The sequence below is a fragment of the Drosophila guanche genome, unplaced genomic scaffold (assembly GCF_900245975.1).
Source record: "Drosophila guanche unplaced genomic scaffold, DGUA_6, whole genome shotgun sequence".
NCBI classification, from domain to species: Eukaryota; Metazoa; Arthropoda; class Insecta; order Diptera; family Drosophilidae; genus Drosophila; species Drosophila guanche.
Genome location: NW_022995751.1, coordinates 853,934 through 872,803, shown reverse-complemented (window position 1 = coordinate 872,803; position 18,870 = coordinate 853,934). Strand labels below are relative to the sequence as shown.

General features: G+C 42.9%; 1 long non-coding RNA gene across 1 annotated transcript in view; it reads right to left on the bottom strand.

The window, feature by feature from the left end:
• The window catches only part of LOC117587240, a 121,649-nt gene that overhangs the window by 13,058 nt on the left and 89,721 nt on the right, over window positions 1-18,870 (bottom strand). Inside the window, exon 6 of the long non-coding RNA XR_004574048.1 lies at window positions 5,233-5,306. This is a non-coding gene — a long non-coding RNA (uncharacterized LOC117587240). The remainder of the gene's footprint in view (window positions 1-5,232; window positions 5,307-18,870) is intronic.

Sequence of the window (18,870 nt, the reverse complement as noted above, 5' to 3'; positions counted from 1 at the left end):
TTCCCCGGTCTGCGGCCCGTCCAAGCGGTATGACAATTGCTCATGGCAGGTTGGGGTGTCAAAGGGGGAGGGGACCATAAAGGGGTAAAGATTGTCCGCAAATTGAATTTCCGCAAAAATCACGGACTGTGTATCTGTCGTCTCTCTCGTGTACAACAATTTGCAGCAACTGTTGCATGGAAGCCACAAGTAAGTTCGTGCCCCTCCTCGTTGCAACCCCATTCATTCATTCTCCACATCTTTGTCCTGCACTCTCCAACTGCTCCATCTTCCTCTGCTCATTCTTCTTCCATTTGCCCCTGTTTTTTTTTGGGGAGCCTGGTCTTCTTCGTGTTAATTGCTGTCACATGACAAGAGTGGGGCGACAGGCGAAAGGATGTGTCTGCGCGCGCCACAAGTGCAGAGTGGATCAGAAGAGGAGGCTCTGCCCATGGTTTGAGTTGGACCCATGCAGGGTGGAGGTAGGGCATGGCAGATGCGTTGCAGATGATGCTGTAGCATCCCTCTCCACCCTTTGAGTCACTCGTATTTCTTTTTTTCGGCTGCCCATTCCCGTTGATGATTCAATTTCGGGCAAGTGCAATCTGTCAAGGGGGTTTTGCCCCACCTCCACCTCCCCTACTACTGTCATAAGTGATTTGTACAAAGTGTGTGTGTGTGTGTGGATTTTCGTGGCTCACTTTTCATTTTCCTCGTGTTTTTCTTTCGCTCTTGTTTTTTTTTTGGTCTGACATTTTGTTTGACACTCAACGGACACTCTTCAGAGCGGACAGAGGAGGAGTGCAGGAGCCAGAGGTCCATCCATTCCGCTAAGCAAATGAAAGATTAGATAACAAATACACCGCCCACCCAAAGCCCAGAAAAAGCTACCGTTACTTTTTGTATTTACCGTTAGACACGAGGCAGCAGTAACAAAGTCATTGACAACACTTTGTAGCAGCAAAAAAAGAAACGAAAGGAAATCGAAATGAAACTCAGAAATGTGATGAGGCTTCGCTCTCTTTTTAACATTCTATATGGTACTCCCTCTATATATTGCTGTGTGTGGACCGACTGCTGCTACTGCAACGAAAATAACGAGCAACCGCAAAATGTTTACGAGCCTCAAATAAAACATGCACAAAAATGTCACTAAAAAAAGCTAGGGAATGATGAATAAAAAGAAGAGGGTGTGGTAGGAGTAAGAACAGTTAGAAGTGCAGTGCAATGAATGGTAATGCGCAAGGGGGAAAGCGAGAGAAAGACAAGTGTTAAATGTGGATTAAGTGAACCACGGCATGCTCTTCTAGGGCTCCAAATGGCTTCAAACGGAACCTAATTTAGTCTTTATAAATCTGCAACTTCATCATGGATTTATTCTGCGTTTGGAACGCGTCGGAGGACACTTCTGAAATAATTGAAATTATTTCCAAAAAAACACCAAAAATATCCTAATAAATTCCTTACATCGTAAGCGTGTATAGTAGGCGTGTTAGGGCTATAGTCTCTCCTCTATGCCTTTTCTATGAGGTGACGTTTCACGCGGAATAGATTGCAAATAAAGTAAGCAAAGAGACATTTGTTGTTGCTGCTTTGGCGGTGGCATGTGCAATGTCGTAACTAGCTCCATCTCCCTTACTCCTCTATTATCTCTCTGCCTCTCTTTGATTATCACTCCATCTACTATTTTGCTGTTAGTGGTTTTTATGCACTTGAGACGCCGCCATTTGGGTACTTGAAAAGTCTACACGCGCCGACATTTGGCCTAGACCCCGACAGAAGCCTCGGCTCCTCCCCATCCATGCCTCCTCCCCCTACAATTGATGGCTACCACGTTTTTTAAACACCTTTTTGCGCATTTTCCATCCCTCACCACCGCCCCTCCTATTCCTCCACCACCATTCACCTTCGTAGACACGCGCCTCTTTTTTTTTACAACTTACGAGCAAAAACAAAAATAAAACTAACAATAAAAAACCAAAAGAAAAAAAAGAAGCAAAAACAAATAAATTACGATAATGGCAAATAGAACGAGTGGAAAAGAGATAGAACGAAAGGGGATTGAGAGGGTATGGTGCTGGGTTGGGGGTGTAAATAGATAGAGGTAGAAGAAATTAGACCTATTTGGATACCCTTTTTGCCTTTTCGGAAAGGCAGAAGAGAAACGTTTTTCCATCCTTTAAGGATAAATTCTTGATTAGAAATTAAGATCAAAAGGAGACATATAAAACTCCCTCGAAAGTAGAACAAATCTTTCGTGAAGAGATGGTTTTCCATTGAAAATATTTTCATAAATTCCCAAATAAATCCAAACTAAAACTCTCAAGAGTTTCAACCATCAAAAACAACCCTCTTGAAGAGTATCTAAACCTTCGGTAACCCGTTAGAGTCTCGCTTTTCTTCTGGTTTTGTTTTTGTTTGTAGTTGTAGTTGTAGTTTTTTACGTTTACTACAAAGTAAATGTCAAGTGCGAATCAACATACGAGTAGTGCCTCGCGCTCCGTGAGTGTTTTTCGAATGTGTGTGTGAGTGAATGGTGAGTGTTGTGTGTATGCCGGGTGTAATGCCGAGTGGGGGTATTGCTCGTCTCTCACTCCCGCTCTCCCCTCTTTAGTAAAATGGCCTTGGGAACGTTTGTTAACCTCATTTTGATAAAGTAACAACAAGAAAAACACCAGCAACAGCAACAGCACCAGCACCAGGAAAAATATAAATAAAAATCGTTGCCTGGCACGTCAGCAAGTTCATAAAAAGAGTACGAGGGGGGGAGGACAGCAATGGGTGTGTGTGCGCGAGGTTCACTTAGGGGCTGGGGCCGGGGTATATGTAAACCAGGAAAAACATGAAAAATTCTCAAGCTGTTCGCACCACACACTTGTGCGAATGCGAGTGCGAGTGCCAGAGTAGCTGCTGTCTGGGGCACAGTGTCAGTTAATATTTAATAAAGAAAATAGCAACAAAAACAAAAACAAAACACATGAGCAGAGGACTGTGTAGAAATCTAGGTAAAAAGAAAGCAAAAGCAAAGCTAAAGGCAGCAGTTTGAATGCTCTGAAGGAGATGGAAATTACTCGGATTTTGCAAGTTAAATATCCTAATGGATGGATAAATTGTTGATCGAAAGATAATCGATGAACTGAACAGTAAATCGATAAGCAGAATTACTATAGGTTCAGTTTGTAAGTAAACAAAGTGGAAAACTAGCAAAAGTCTGGACAAAAAACATTCATAACATAACATAACGATAACTCCGCCAATAATGTATATTTAAAAGGCACTAAATTGATAGAAATCAAGGAGAAATAGTTAATGAAAACTTAGCATATTCCCCATCTAAAGAAATGTAATCGCCATTCAACATGTGACTTTATGGTGGCTTATGCTTGACTCCAGATACACAGCAACAGGAACCAGGAACCAAATTGCAAACAAAATGAAAAGCAAATATCTATGGGATTATAAGAAGCGGATTCTATTTGTAAAGGTGTGTCCCCCACCGACGTACACTAAGCTCTGGGCAAATTTGTACAATATTTCTATGATCAACAGAAAGCGAATCATGCAATTAGCAAAACTTGTGACGTTTTTATTGTCGTGTGATTCTGGCTATGACTTTTGTTTTCTCAGTTCTGGGAAACGAACACTCCTGCCCCCACTCCTTGAGCACATCATTTGCAATGCCAAAAACAATGGGCTAAAAGACCGACAGAAAACGCATAAGTTTATTACGTATACGCCATGATTGCTGTCTTTTTTATATTTAATGCAAATGCAATGTCCAAATAAATCAAATATTAAAGCGAATTCACCAATAACAAATCTGTTAATGCATTAATTCCAAGTTCCAAGTCCCGAATCCCACTCCCCTTCGCCGCAGTTTTGTTGGCCATTTGTTTTGGCCAAGTTTAATGACTTGCCTGGATGATGGAGCAAGAGAGAGGGAGAGGTCCGGGTGGGCCCCCCACCATTGTGGGAAGTGGATTTTGGGCACACGCCTTCGTCTTCTTCCAGGGTATATTCCCTGTGTAGGGTAAGGCTGTGCGGGATGAGGCTACCCCAGTGGAGCGACACAGCCTCACCTTAATCCAAAATCTAGCTTCGCCTTTTATTTATTCTCATTCTGTCTTTGCTTTGATTTCCTTCATTCGATCGTTTTGATTTTTGACCGCACTTGAACCTAGTCTTCGTGTTCCTTGCCTTCCCCTCCCCTTTGAGGTTATTCCCACTTACACTCGCAAAGTGCGTGGCGAATGCCAAAGTCAAAACAAAAATCATGAAATACTGAAGCAAAAAAAAAACGTGCGAAAAAAAAGCGAAAATTTCTAGAAAATTCAACGGCAAGAAGAACAACAAGAAATTTTGGGTAAGGTTCCCAGCGCCATGTGGAGGGTTAATGACATCTACAATAAAAACAAAAACAAACAAAACAATAGCCCACCGCCTCCTGCTCACACACTTTGTATCTATTCCCCCCTCTCTCTCCCACTCTTTGTATGCCCGAAAAAAATCAACAAAAAAAACTTTGAGTGGTGAGTCGCGCGAATGAAACAAAAAGTGTCTTTGGCTTACAAGGCCTCTCTTTCTACTCACCTTATACCCTCTCTCTGGGTTGACTCCCCTCTCTACCTATCTGCTCTACACACCCTCTCTTCTGCTTCCCTGCCTTTTCCCCTTCTTTCCCCTTCCCAAAATGATCGCTCTTTATATTTTGGGCCAATTTCATTAACATTTCAAGCACTATAAAAAGCTCTAAGCGTTTTGCCATCTCTTTTGCACCTGAAGGTACCAATTCTTCTGGCCCGTCTTCCCCTAGCCACCCCACCCCTACTCAAGAACAGGTTCCTTCGCCAAAGAACAACAACCTCAAGTTGCCTCGAGTCGATGGCTTCCCACCAACCAACCCCCTGAAGAACGTCCCTGACACATTGCTCGTGTGGAGTGGCGGTAAGATGATCGTTTTGTGAGCATTAGATGATATTTTGATGCTCTTTTGAAGGGGGTTTCCATGTGGAGGGCAATTGCTAAGAGACTTATTAATAGAGAACCACAATCTATCGATATATAAAGCTTATGCTCATGAGCCAATCAATAGTAGATAATGATAAAGTAAATTTATAATAAATTTGATTGAAATTTCAATCAAAAACTCACCTGCGATGTAAGGGTATTCCCCTGACAGACTTCTCGTGTCTGTTTTCTGCCGTTGCTTTATTCGCTATTATCTATTTTGGCAGTGCTTCTCCACTATTCAACCGCTCTCTCTTTCTCTCGCTGTGTCTGGTTATGTTCCAGTTTTTAACGGGGGTATTGCGACTTAATCTGAAAAACTAGGAAGAAGAATGTTGAATGTTGAAATGCGGTTCGGAATCGGTGTTTAGAGAGGGGCGGGGTGGGCAATGGCAACAACAGCGGAAAACTTTTTCAAGTTTTATTGAACTTTGGTGCAGGTTCTTCTCTTCCCTCCCCCCTTCACGTGTAGTGTTTACCCCTCCCTCTGGCAACACACTTTCTTTCTGTGGGTGCCCCGCTCCCTCTAGGCACCTACTTTTCTTTCAGTGTTGCTGAAATTGCGAAATTTATTTAAATTCTGTTTTGGCTGCTTCTTCGGTTGCTGTTGCTGTTGCTGTTGCTCTGTCTCTGTTTTGTCTGTTGCTTTTTTTGGGGTTTCTTCTGTAATGAAAAGCGCCAACAAGCTAATGATGAAATATCTGCCAGACTTTGCACTGCGCAGTTTTATACATAGATATATAAATGTTTTTGTTATTGCTTTTGGCTTTTTGTTTTGGGGCCAATACACTGCCCGTGACTCTACAGATTGAGAGCTGGAGTGCTGCCGCATTCTTTTCGGGGGGGGAAGAGCTTGGGTTTGTGGGCTTGGGGCCTGGGGAACGTGCCAGAAATCAGAAATTGCTGGGGCCATGGAATACGGCAACGCGAACTAAAGCGGATCGATCGACAGATCGAACGACTCTGAGAAGGTGTCACATGTTCGATTGTGTAGTACTCGTACTCGTGTCGCGTATCTCCATAGTCTTCGCTTCGTTGTAGTAGGTGTTGCTCTGGCAAACAGGTCGTATGCGTAATATTCAATGTTTTTCTTCTCTCTTTTTGCTGGCTGGGGTTTATAGACGGGCCATTGACTTTGGTTGGTAGGCTGCGGCTTTTTGGCCATAAACAGAAATGCCGTCAACGATCGAGGCCCATGGAATTGTTGAGGTCTTAAAAGCGAAGCAAAAACAAATGGTTTTATCTGTGAGTCAGACATTTTAGGAGGAATTTTCATGAGATCAGAGTTCAAAACTGAAGAATCATTGACTTCTTTGTCTTTGGATAGGTGTTTCAAGGGGTTAAAAGTGGCAGATTGTGAAATGATTTTAGTTGTGAGTTGTTCAAAGAGTTTTAGAACTTTTTCTGAAATTGTATTGTGAAAAATTTGATCTTCAAAGATCACTAATTGGATTTAAGTTGATCTTAAGATGACTTTAGACTAGAGATCGATGGATTTTCACAGCTTAAAACACTTGAAAAAACGTTAATTAGTCGCTGGTTAATCCGTTGTATGTAAATCTTTTGCAAAAGATCAGCTTAAAGATCTCTTGGATCTCTGCGTAAAACATAGATTGAAAATGTAGAAACAAAGATCTTGTGATCTGATTTTGGGATACCTTTTAGAGCCATGCCAAATCGAATGTGAACTCTAAAATTATCATAGATATGAAACCATTGGATTGCCTTGCCATTTACGCACTCTCTGATGGCGGATCGTGTCGCAGCAAAATCCTGATCATGTGAGTGCCATGACGGGCCGTCAGTCATATGCGTGAGGCTACAAAAATCCATCGAGAAACTGAGTCACATTCCTTCATTTATTTGCACCCGATGGATGATTAGCTGTGGCCCAAAAATAAATACCTTTCGTTTCTATTTATGAACCAGAAAGAGAGCATAGAAGAAAGGAAAAGCCCACGCCACACCCGTCAAACGAACACACAAAAAAAAAACCAACAGATTGTATCTCATGATCGATTCGATTTCATAATCTTATTTTATCTGCAAAAAACCTAAAAATATTTATACACAAAGGTCAGCAATGTTTTTGTTTCGCAGCTATAAATAGTACTTGTAGTGTGTGTATGTATCTAGATCTTCAACTGATTATCATGAGGAATGGGCATGGGGCAGGGAATGACGTTCGACTGGGGGTATTCCCGGACGAGAAATTGCTATTGAAACAAAATCAGTTAACGAAACTATAAACAAACGGATATTGCTGTTTGTTGTTTACGACCCGTGATTAACACTTTTGTCGCCGACCGATCGCACCGAGCGAAATTCATGGAAATTCTCTACCCTCAACGCCTGCTCCTCTCAACAGTCCAGGCCCCAGAGAGCTGCCGCGTGCCGGACACTGCCATGAAAGTTTTCATCACAATTCACACTTGTCGTCTAATCAAGTTGTTTGCCCAATAGTTTCTTCCACACAACACACACACACACACACACCACAAGCACACACGTAATTAACGTCGATGAAGCACACAACACACCACAGAAAACAGAAAACATGAACAACTCTCACACTCTCATAGTCGAAAAAACTGCCATATAATGGTCGTTGGATACCCATGCCATACCCCCTTCCTTCCTTCCTTCCACACTTCCTTCCTTCTTATGGGAATGACTTGTAAATGACACTCTGAAATAACAAAAAGGGTAGCAGATGGGGGCGTTTGGGCCGCAGCAGCAGCACAAGGTAAGGCTTAGGCTTACTGCTGCTCGTAGCAAAATAAACTAGAATTGCATTTAAACTCTATTCTTCTGTCATTTAATTCCCCATTTATTTGATGTATGTTATTCCCCTTCTAAAGGGCATCTCCATGGTCGCTACCTTCGAGATTTTCACACCAGTTGTTTACATTTTGTGTTTTTGTTTTGGTTTTAATTTTGTTTTTGGGGCGTGAAAAGTTCGAAGATCGCACCAATAAACATACACACACACGCAATCAGAGACAATTGTTGCATGTAAAAAACAATTTCCAGTGATTTTTACGCCTTTTTTGATACCTTAAATGGGAGTGTATTACGATTTTGAGCAGATTTGTGGACCAGAGAACTGCTTTTGAATCTCTAGCAGATAGATAGCAGATAGCAGGCCTGAACTAATGGATTTACTTCTTCATTACGACTAGCCAACTGCAAATGCAACCAAACCTGCTTCCCTTCCCGAGCTTACATTCCCTTCCACACTCATTTTGGGGTTCGGGGCCTTTTGCCAAGTGTTTTTAATCGAATTTCTTCGTATCGATGAGGTTGTGCGGGCTTCTGGGAATTTCTTGCCGTGCAATAAATAAGTAAGCAAATTTGCATTCAGCTCAAATACAAAAACAAATGCATAAATAAATGAAAGCAATTCCAAAAATTTCGCACACACGACCTCAATGAGTCACAACAACAATCCCCGTCCTCGTCACCCAAAAGAGACACCGGCCGACACCTCTGTCTCCACCCTCCTCTCCAACCTCGCGATCCCACGAATTGAATCGAAAATAAATGTTGAGGCAAAAACAATTTCTGTAAGAAAAAAATTCGCGCAAAAAAAATGAAAAAAGAAAAAACTTTGAAATGTTTTGTAAACAAAAATGTTAACCAAAAAACAAGTTCGGAATTCCCTTTCTCTGTTTTTGTTGCTTGCCGCCTTTTAATTACAGCTAAAATATTGGCCACAATAAATTTTGGCATCCGATTTTGGGCGAGGCAACAGCGACAGAGGCAGACACTGAGAGAGAACAGAAGGACCGAGGACTTTTCCCCAGAGCTATTTATGGGATTGGCATCGAATGCCGATTTGGATACGGAATGGGTTTATTGAACTGCCATTTTTGGGTGGAGTGTTGGAGTCTTGTTTGTCTGTCATTCTTTTGGGGGGTCTCTTGTGAGTGATCTAACCCTAGAGTGGAGGCGGCGGAAAGCGGCACAGGCGAGTGTTTCGGAGAATATCAATTGATTTGAGTGAAACGAGCATGCTTATTGGAAGAGAGTCATGTGTGGATCATTCTACTAGCATTCCAAGTGATATTGGGGGTGATCTATGAAAGATTAAGCCATCCAAAGACATTTTCTAGATCAAAGTTCCCAAAGATCTTCTCTCATAATTTTTAGAGGTTACTTTTAGCAGTCTTTCAGTTTCGTTTACTCGCGCATTTGCTAATCCTTCTTGTAGTGTCTTCCAAAAATAATTGTTCCCTGCTTTTCCCTGGAACTCTGGACGCGTGCTGTGTGAATGAGTTTCCCGCAGATTACTCTTCCTTCTCCTCTCCCTTTCGCCCGATGTGTCAACACTCGTTTTGCCCTAACGAATGGCCATTCAAATCGAGCGATCCTCACATGCCCCGCTGCTCTGCTGAGGGTCCTGCTACTCTCTGTCTTTCGTATCTTAATCCCCGCTGCTCATTATACAACAAACAATGCTGAAATCTCTCTCCTGCAGCCTCTGATCCTTACTCTCTCTTTTTGTCCCCCTCTCGTTGAGCCTGATCATGCCCCTTGCAGCAAAGACTAAGTGTGTTTGCACATAATTGCAGCTCGCATCGAAATGCATTTATCCTGCCAGGTAGGCCAGGCAGGCAGGCAGAAGGAGCACCCTAAAGGAGGTCTAAGCAGCGGGCTAAGGATGGTCTCTAAGGGACAGATGCCCGACGATCGAAAGATTGCCCGACCACCGCGTTGACGGCAGGTGCGCGAAATGTTCGTTTGTTGTGCAAAAATCGAGGACAAAACGAGGCGCAAGATCTACACACAAATGAAATGAAATGAAATGAGGTTTAAGTGCAAGATGGTAGGACGTCGCCGTGCAACGAATTCATGTAATTTGCCTGCTTTTTGGAGGGACCTGCGGCAGCTGACATCTGGCTCCTACGGCAGCAACACTTACAGAGGGGCTGCAACAACAGCTAGGGAATAGGCAGGGCGCAGACGCGGTGGCAGTAGCAAAGGGGCAGGGCGCAACACGTGGCAGGTGCGAGGGACGATTGCTGGCTGGGCTGGGGGAGCTCTGAATGGTGCAGCTGCCGTTTGTCTGCCGTCTTCTGGCTTTGTATTTGCTTTGCGGCTTTGTGGCAGCTGCCACGCTGAGGGGCAAGCAACAAGCAAGCAGGCAGGCAGGCAGACAGGGCATTTCTGGCAATTATAAAGTCGAGCAACAGTCCAGGATCAAGGATCATTGTGCCCTGCCGTAGCACCTGCGCTGACTTTTGTTTTGGAGTGATTGACCTCTTCGCCGACTCCGCCGCTGACTCGTGTTTAATTTTGAATGCCACGACTGTTTCGTATAATAAGGAGAATCATCTTTAATTAGGCCACATTTATGGATGTTTTTGTTGTTGTTGTGGCATGCAACTCTTTGCTATAAACCATTTGGTTGTGGTGGCAGCATCAAAACAAACAACACAAGTTGCAACAGCAGTAGAAACGAGAGATAATTGAATGCTCTTTGGTAGTCCCTCTCTCTCTCTCTCCATCTTTTCCTTTGGAATGTTGCACTTAGCTGTGTGGTGCAACAATGTTGCTAGCAGCAGCAGCAACTGCTTTGCCCCTTAAGGCTTCCGCATTCCCAATTAATAAGTCACTCAGAGTCGACTCAAAATACACAATAAACAACAATTGAGAGAGAAATTATGATGGAGGGATGAGAAATTTCTTTTGTTGATCTTTGGCTTTGGCAGCTCCAAAGAGCAGAAGGCGGAGGAGCTTGAAAGGGGAGTACAAAGGCTTCACTTTGTGAAGCTAGTTAATGGAGTAACTTCGCTGGGACAGGAAGTAAGATTTCCATTCAAAAAGATGGCCAAAAGTTTACTCATTGAAATGTGTTTTAAAACTTGTTTTTAATATGGAAACGAATATGGGATTGTAGATGTAGATTGAGTCTTCATTTGATTAATATATTCACTGATTGACTGCAGCATTCCCACACTAAAATCTTTCATTCAGTTCAAGTTAATTTCCATTGTAAGTTCCATTCGTAGTATTCTTTTTCACAGTGTCAGTTCTCTTTGTTCCTTTTCTTTTGTTGCAATTTGTAGTTAATCATTCGGTTGCAGTCCTTTGTTTCGTTCTATTGTTTCCAGCTCTTGTTCCATTTCCCTGATTTGACTCTTTCCTTTAATTGCGCTTTACTCTTGATGTTTTTGATCGATTTTGCTCTGGGGATAACCCAATCTTTTGCGACTTGTTTAATACGTTATAAATATTCCCATTTTACCGTGCATTTAATTTATTTTGTTACAATTTCCATCAATTAGATTTCCTTACATTTCCTTCCCCATTTAATTCCACTTCCTTCTCACATTTAACGCTTTTCCCTGCCCATTGACCAATCGGTTCCCATCATTCGCTAAGCAGTTCATTGCCACTGAATGTCCCCCAGCTGTGGCCCAGCTGCTGCCCAAAATGTGTCCCCGAATCACCTTCAACTGCATTCATTATTCACTTCCTTCTCACTGTTGTGCATGACTCAACGCTAAATGTGAATACAAATTCAATGATTTGTTCTTTTTATTTGTTGTTGCTGGTTCTCCGCCGTCGCCCACGAGAAAACAATCCAAACAATTCATCAATTTATGAGCTGCAAAAATGCCACAAAAAATTCGCAACAAACGTCACGGAAAGTCACAAAACGTACGCATAGAGTCAGCATCATAGAGAGGGGAAAATCTAAAGGAAAAGCAAAGGCACGGGACCATGTGACGGACACCCACTGAAAGATTTGCGAAAAAACTAGAAAAACAAACTAGAAACGAGCGAAAATGAATGGCAAACGGTGTGACAAATTTAGAAGTTCTCCTAAAAAGGCTGATCCAAATTGGGGGAAATAAGCAACCAACCACTGGGAGATCTGAAAGATGAATACTTATTGAATATGGCATATAATTTCTGTACAATTTTCAGCATTTTTCGCATCAACACTTCACACACAACCCCTCCCTCTTCTTTCTCTTCGTGTGAGTGTTGGAAATGAATGAATTATGCGGGATGCCTTGTGAACGCTTATGAATATTTTGCTCACGCGCCTGCCAACAGCAATCACTCATTTCGGCTGCCCCAGCACCCCACCCCATCGCCAGACAACCTTACCACCCCGTCCCATCACATCAGTAGTACCCCTGCCCTAAGAGAGACACCCTGCCTGCACTCCTCCTCCCTGCATCCGGCTGCTGCTTGTCTTATCCGAAAACATGTCATCATGGTTTTTGCCCCCTCACCACTAAGTCAATTAGTTGTGATGCTTCTCCCAAAAAGACACTCTCTCCTTTTAAAACCAAAAAGCAAAGAGCGAGAGAGAGAGTATTGGCTTTTGGGTTAGGTTTGGCTGTGGCAGTGTTTGTTGGGCATTTCAGAGCATTTCTACTTCGGTTTCGGTTGATTCTTGCAAGCATTTTCTTCCTTGTTTGTTTTCATGGGAGATTTGCGTCGAATGTAGGCCAACAATGACGCACAGGCCTCAATGGACTATCGGACCACGCAGAGGGAGGGACACACGGTCCAAAATGAAGGGGACCCCAGCGATGGACCGACCAAATACCAGAAACCAAATACGTACAGAAAACAAATGACGGACTGCTTCTTGCTGCTTGATGTATATTTTTATGAATGCTGCTTGCCCCAGGCCACATTTTTGGACGTTGCATAAAGAAACACACACAACATTTTCCAACGTCAGACGAATTTTGCAAAAAAAATATAAACGGACCCATCTTCAGACCCCTCCGTTCCACCATATTCCTAGAGAAGAAATACGTCAAAATATTTTTAGCTGGCGCCGGAAATGCGAAAGCCTTTCTGGCTCTATTTCTACAACATTTTGTACACGGAAAATGCTTTGGCCTTCCTTTTTTTTTGGTTTCTGTTTCAAGAGTCGAGACGCGACTCTTTTGTATTTTTAGAGCTAATCACGCGGATAATCGCTGCCACTAAAGCGAAAAAACCCACACACAAAACGTTTTACGTGCAAATATTGAAAATGTCTAATATAAATTTTGGTCTTTGCTATTTCCAAGTATTTGAAAACGGAACTGATACCAGAAACTCGTGGATTTAGTAAGAATTATTCTTAAAATAGGCATAAGTCTGGGGATGTCTGAGTTGGAAACATGTTTTGGGGGATTTGTTTTTCGAGGAATTTTACAAATTACTACAAGAAGACAAGAAAATGAATGAAAATTACGAGTGAATATTTCCTAAAAATATAATCAAACAAATGAACTTAAAAATACTTGTTGGGTATAAATTGGGGCCAGAATTATAGCTTAAAGAATGCTATGAGAATGGCAGGGGCTCTAGCAAATTAATTCGAAGATATTTCATTATTCTTTCCAGCCTAAGAAATTATCTATCCATAAGTTATTTAAGAACTTTCATCTCTAAGCCACAATTAAACTAAGAAAACGAATAATTTTGAAGCGACTCAAAGTTCAATTTCCATTTCCATTTCCATTTTTTCATTTTTAAATTCCCTTTTTATTTTCTAAAACGTTTCCCACCATTTCCCCTTGCTTCCTTCCTGCCTTCCTTCCTTGGCTGAAACTCTTACCAAACGGATCTCAACAATTTTCAATCCAATTCCTTGACATTCCTTCCTGATTCTCTTTCCATTCTCTCATTCAGCTCAACTCTTTTTCCACCCATTCAGCTCAACTCTTTTGCCCATTTGGACTGTGGACTGTGGGACTCCTGCCATGTTCTTTTGTCTTTCGACTGCTTTTTGCCATTTGGCACGAAACGTGAGTGGATAACAGCTCGATGACAGGACAGCTTCAGCTTCAGCTTCACAAATATCGATTCCCAACTCCATTTGGAGGATAAAGGATATACAGACAGAGACAGGGACAGGGACAGGGACATGGTCAAGACATGGATTCGAACGAAATGAGAAAACCCAAATGACAACTCATTCGGAGTTGCAATAAGTCACCCTTCAATTTGCCTTTACGCCCCAACCCCAAACATCTAATGCCCCACCACCCCTAGCAGGAAAATGGAAATGGAAGTTGAGGGCTGTTAAAGTTTTAGCCGTTGACAGCGCAAACAGGAAGAGAAATGAGGAATGGAATGGAGTGCAGAGCAGTAAGGAGCGGAGTGGAGTTTACTTCTTGAATGGGTGGGGGATTTCGTGGCATGAGAACACAAGTTGGAACGTGAGCAGCGTTAAGTAAAAGTAAGGCACACGCAATGCCAGCCAGAGGAGTCGGGGGCCAAGCGACTTTCGGGCTATTAATTTGAAGGCAAACACAACGCACGAGCCGGGAATTAGGCATCTCCTCTAAGTGAGTGTCGCTGCCGGTGCCCGATGTCAAATTTGTGAGGCAGCCAGCAGCAGCAGCAGCAACTGCAGCCGCTGATAAGATTTATGAGTGTGTGTATGTGGTGTGTGGAAGCTTTATGGCCAAAGACAGTCAGATAGCAGACAGGACTCTCTAAGCCTAAACCAGAACTACACACACACATCCCCAGAAATGAGGATGAAGGACGCAGAACAAACGGTTGACTCTGCCTGACTGCCTACTTCCAGGAAGACAAAAGGCACGAGGACAACGACAACGACAACGACAGCGACAGCGACGACGACGAATGACAAATAAAAGATTTTTATTATCACATTATGCGGCAGCAGATTTCCCTTAGATGTTTGTCTCCTCTGCGCTGTCTTTGTGGGCTGTGTTTGCTCTATTTTTCCGCTGCAAGTTAGAGATGGGTGAAAGTTGGAAGTAAGCCACATATCGGAGCTGCAAATATGTATCGTTGGATGAGATGGGAACAGAATTTAGCACCACACTGACTGTACTTTCTGTATTTCTAATTCAACATTCATAATTCATGATCAATTCTTCTTTTTGTATCGATAGCAGTTGCTTAAGTTAATTTTGACTAAATTTACAAAGATTTTTGATTAGTTTTACGTTCACAACTTTCACGGAATGACATCTCCCGCCTTGCGATTTCCACTTTCACGAATGTAGCAGCGCATCACCAGTCCCGTGCCGTTCCTACGTCCAATCCACACCCCCTACTTCTGCCCTTGTGCCTTCTTTTTTTTTGTAGACTAGTTTACTTTTGCGCTTTTTGGTTACTTAAGCTTTCACTGACTCTCCTCAGCCATTCCCTATCATCATTGCTGGCCCAATGCCGTCTTGTCGTTTTGGGTTTTAGGACCAAGTTTTTCGCTTTTGCAGGTTGAAATTCAATTTAGCAAATGAAATTTTCCAGGCAAAACACAAAAGACAAGCAAGGCTAGAAAACTGAGGGAAAATCCGCATTTCAATCTCTGTGTTGTGCCAGACTTTTCCCCCATTTACTTATTTTGGTTATTATATGGATCACACATCTCTCACTCTCTCTCTCTCTCTCTGGCTGCTAATTAACTTAAAATAGAAGAAGCCTCAACTGTTGCACGCGTTGTCGTCGCCTCTTCAGGGCAGCAGCAGCAGCCAGAATCACGAGGCAAGATGAATCTTCAACCGTGCTGCAGCAGCAGCAGCAGCAGCAGTTGCCTCTGTCAATTCCCGGCAGATGAAGATTGATGCCACACAGCACGCGGCTGCTGCGTATACTTAATATTCCTGTTGCTTCTTCTACTGTCTCCCCTCTGTGGCTTCCATCCATTCATCTTTATAGGCCACAGCGGCGGCACTTAATGTGCCGCTAAGCAGTTGATGCACAATTGAAATGGTCAACAGAGCGCAGTGTCTATGGCCACCGACTGGAACGACAACGACTAAGACGAAAACACAGGGTGGAGTTGCAAGATGGATTTGGAGGTGGAGTTGCAGATTGGAGTGCGGGCTGGGTCCGTAATAGAAATTAATAACGAAAAAGCAATCGAAAAAGAAGCCAAAACCAAAACCAAAGCCACACTTAAAGATTGCCCAAGTTTAAGTATAGAAAGGAAAGTAATATTGTCATGACATGATTAATGTTCCACCAATTGGAGGAGTGGGCCTACAACGAGCGGCAAGCGAAGCGTAGGAAAGCTGACATTAAATGGCATTTGAGGGGGAGCAAATCTGGTGAATAAAGAAGCCAATTGCTAATAGATTTTTATTGTACAACAATCGAGAAGCCGACAACAAATTTAATTCTCTATTATCGCCATTATCAATATCCATAATTAGCTTAGCGAAAAGAGCGTTAAAATTGAAATAAGGGTAGCATTAATAGTGAATATTTCAACACTAAATTCTGTACTTTAATCCACGCAAAAAACCCACACACATGTCTTTATATATTTATTTCTAACTTTAATCTTAAATTTCACAAAAATTTTCCATTTCCATGCAACAACCTTCAGTGCAAAATTGCAAAGCATTTTATTTTGTCACGGACAATTCTCCCTCTCAGTCTCAGCGTTTAATAAGTTTGTCAGAAACATTTTGATTTGTCGGACAAGCTGAGAAGACACGACACGACACGAGACACATTTCCCCCCAACGGCCCCTTTTGGGTGTTCATTCCCCTCCCCCATCCGTTTATCCTGCATGAGCCCCGGCCCCGTTCGTTCCATGACATCCACCTGTCAGGCTGACAATCAAGAAATGTCAGACGGCGACATTTTGGCGCTTGGGACGGCTAAGAAAACTCTCAGTTTGATTCGATTTGATTTCAGTTAAGTTGACGTCTGACGATGCTTTGCCCAGTGGCTAGTTGGGGTCTCCCCCACCCTCCTCTCGCCTAACCCCTTCTTAGAAACGACTTTACTGAACCCCTCACAACACCGCTACTGTCTGGGTTTTCCTCGACTACGGCTACTACCATGTAATTCATCATTTTGTGGCATTGCTGCTGCTGCAAGCGTGCGTTCGCATTCCATCCAAGGTTGCCCCACAGATCCGCCTCACAGCTCTCTGTATGTGTGTTTGTGTCTTGCCTTCTCGCTCTCTCTCTCTCTCTCTAACTTTACTTTGACAAATTGCAACTTTTCGATAAATTCGAATCATTTGTCATTGACACAAATAGCTTTCAAATTGCATAGCCAAACACTCACACACACACACACTCACCGAGAAACACTCATACACTCATTTGCTGAAATGAGTGGGGAGCACAGGGGGGAGGGCATTGCATTGGGGCGTATAATTGTGGCTGCTGCCGTTTGTTGTTGTTGCAACCAAAACAACATTCGCAGCGGAAATTCCCAAATACAAACAAACAAATCGCAATCTTCGAATGATCTTCGAGGGAAGTGTGGCCAGAGTTGTCTTAGAAAATATTAAATATACAAAGGAGCAAAAGTTACAGATTTATTTCCTGAAAAATACCCAAAAACGAAGTTAATTTTAGTTACAAAAAATATAAATAAATTCTTCAAGGTACCCAAGAAACCCCAAAATCTACGCTTCTCTTGTACGGTCACACCAAAAACCACAGACCACATCGGCAACGCAAAGCTCGTTATCTGCTTTTGCTCTTTGCTTGGTTGGTGGCATGCCCCAAAAGTAGTTGTTGCTGCTGCTGCTGCGACTGCTGCTTGCAGCATGCTTGTTGTGGATATTGTTGTTGCTGTTGCTCGTTGTTTGTCGGCAATTTTCAAGCTGTTTCTGTTTTCAACAACAATCGCCAACAGTTGCAAGCAAGCAAGGTAATACATGAAAGGTGAGGTGCGGGCCAAAAATTGATGATTTTGGGAGTGTATCCCCAAAGAGAAGATGCAGTAGGAAGACTTCAACAATTATCTTCCATTTCAAACGTTAACAAAGGAAGAGACTTAGTGAAAAAGACACACAGAAGATCACATCATCTGCTTCAGCCAAAAATTACTCTTAGGGCAAATCAACAGCAGCCAAAAGCAAAAGAAAAACCGCAAAATTAGGTCACCCGCACAGCTGAACGACTGGACCCTGCCTCACCTGCCTGTTCGAATACACCTTGGTGGCAGGCAGCCTTCCTCCAACGTGCCACCTCTGCCTGCTCAATGTGCGACACGACGCGACGCGACGCGCGACTCGAGTCGAGTCAAGAGTCTCCTCCAGCGCTCACCTTCTCGCTGTCGGCGTCTCTGTACCCCCTACCTCTCTCTCTCTCACTCTGTCCTGCTCTGTCTCGGCTGCCCTGAGCCGTGCGCCTCGCTAGCCATCTCCCTCTGGCACATGGCCTCTCAATGACCCAGTTTTCAGAAGCGGAATGTAAACAAATTTGACCTGGAAAAAAAGAGTTTTTGTTTTGTAAACAAACCGCGGCAGCGACGCCTACTGAGACTGCGACTGCGACTGCGGCTCAAGCAGAGGTGGCTTCAAATCTGACCAGGTGTGTGTCTGTGTGTGTGTAAGTGTGCGTGTGGATTGCGTTTTTGGCTTTTAATGACAGCAAAAACAGCAACAACAACTACGGCGCAAAAGCAAAAAAATAGCAACAATGAAAGCGAAAAAAAATGCGCTAACAAAGTAATTTACGAAATAAATGAAATAGTTGCGGTCTTTGAAAAAGAGTAATCACAAAGGAGCAGAGTAGAAACGCAAGCGAAGGGAAAACGCGAGTGCGGAATGAATGAGTAGTGAAAGGGAGAGAGAGGGAGCTCCCAAGCAGAGAAATCGCCAAAAACAAAGAGGAAGATGCCGCCGCTTATTAGTGAAAATTTGTGGTACACGCAAAATAAAGACCATATAAAGATACTCTCCAAGAAAAGACTCGCAGATCCAGTGATTTTAGAGACAATATGCACAAGGCAATGACAATTGATCTTTAGATTAGAGTGGAAAGATCTAGATCTAGATCTAGATGTGGAGGCAACACTTAAAGTCTGTTCTGTTTACAGATAACTTTCCCCAGAGGTACAAAAAATCCAAAAATCAACCCATCTAGCTCGGGTAGGGAAATTTCAACTATCGTTTTCATGCCACATTTCAA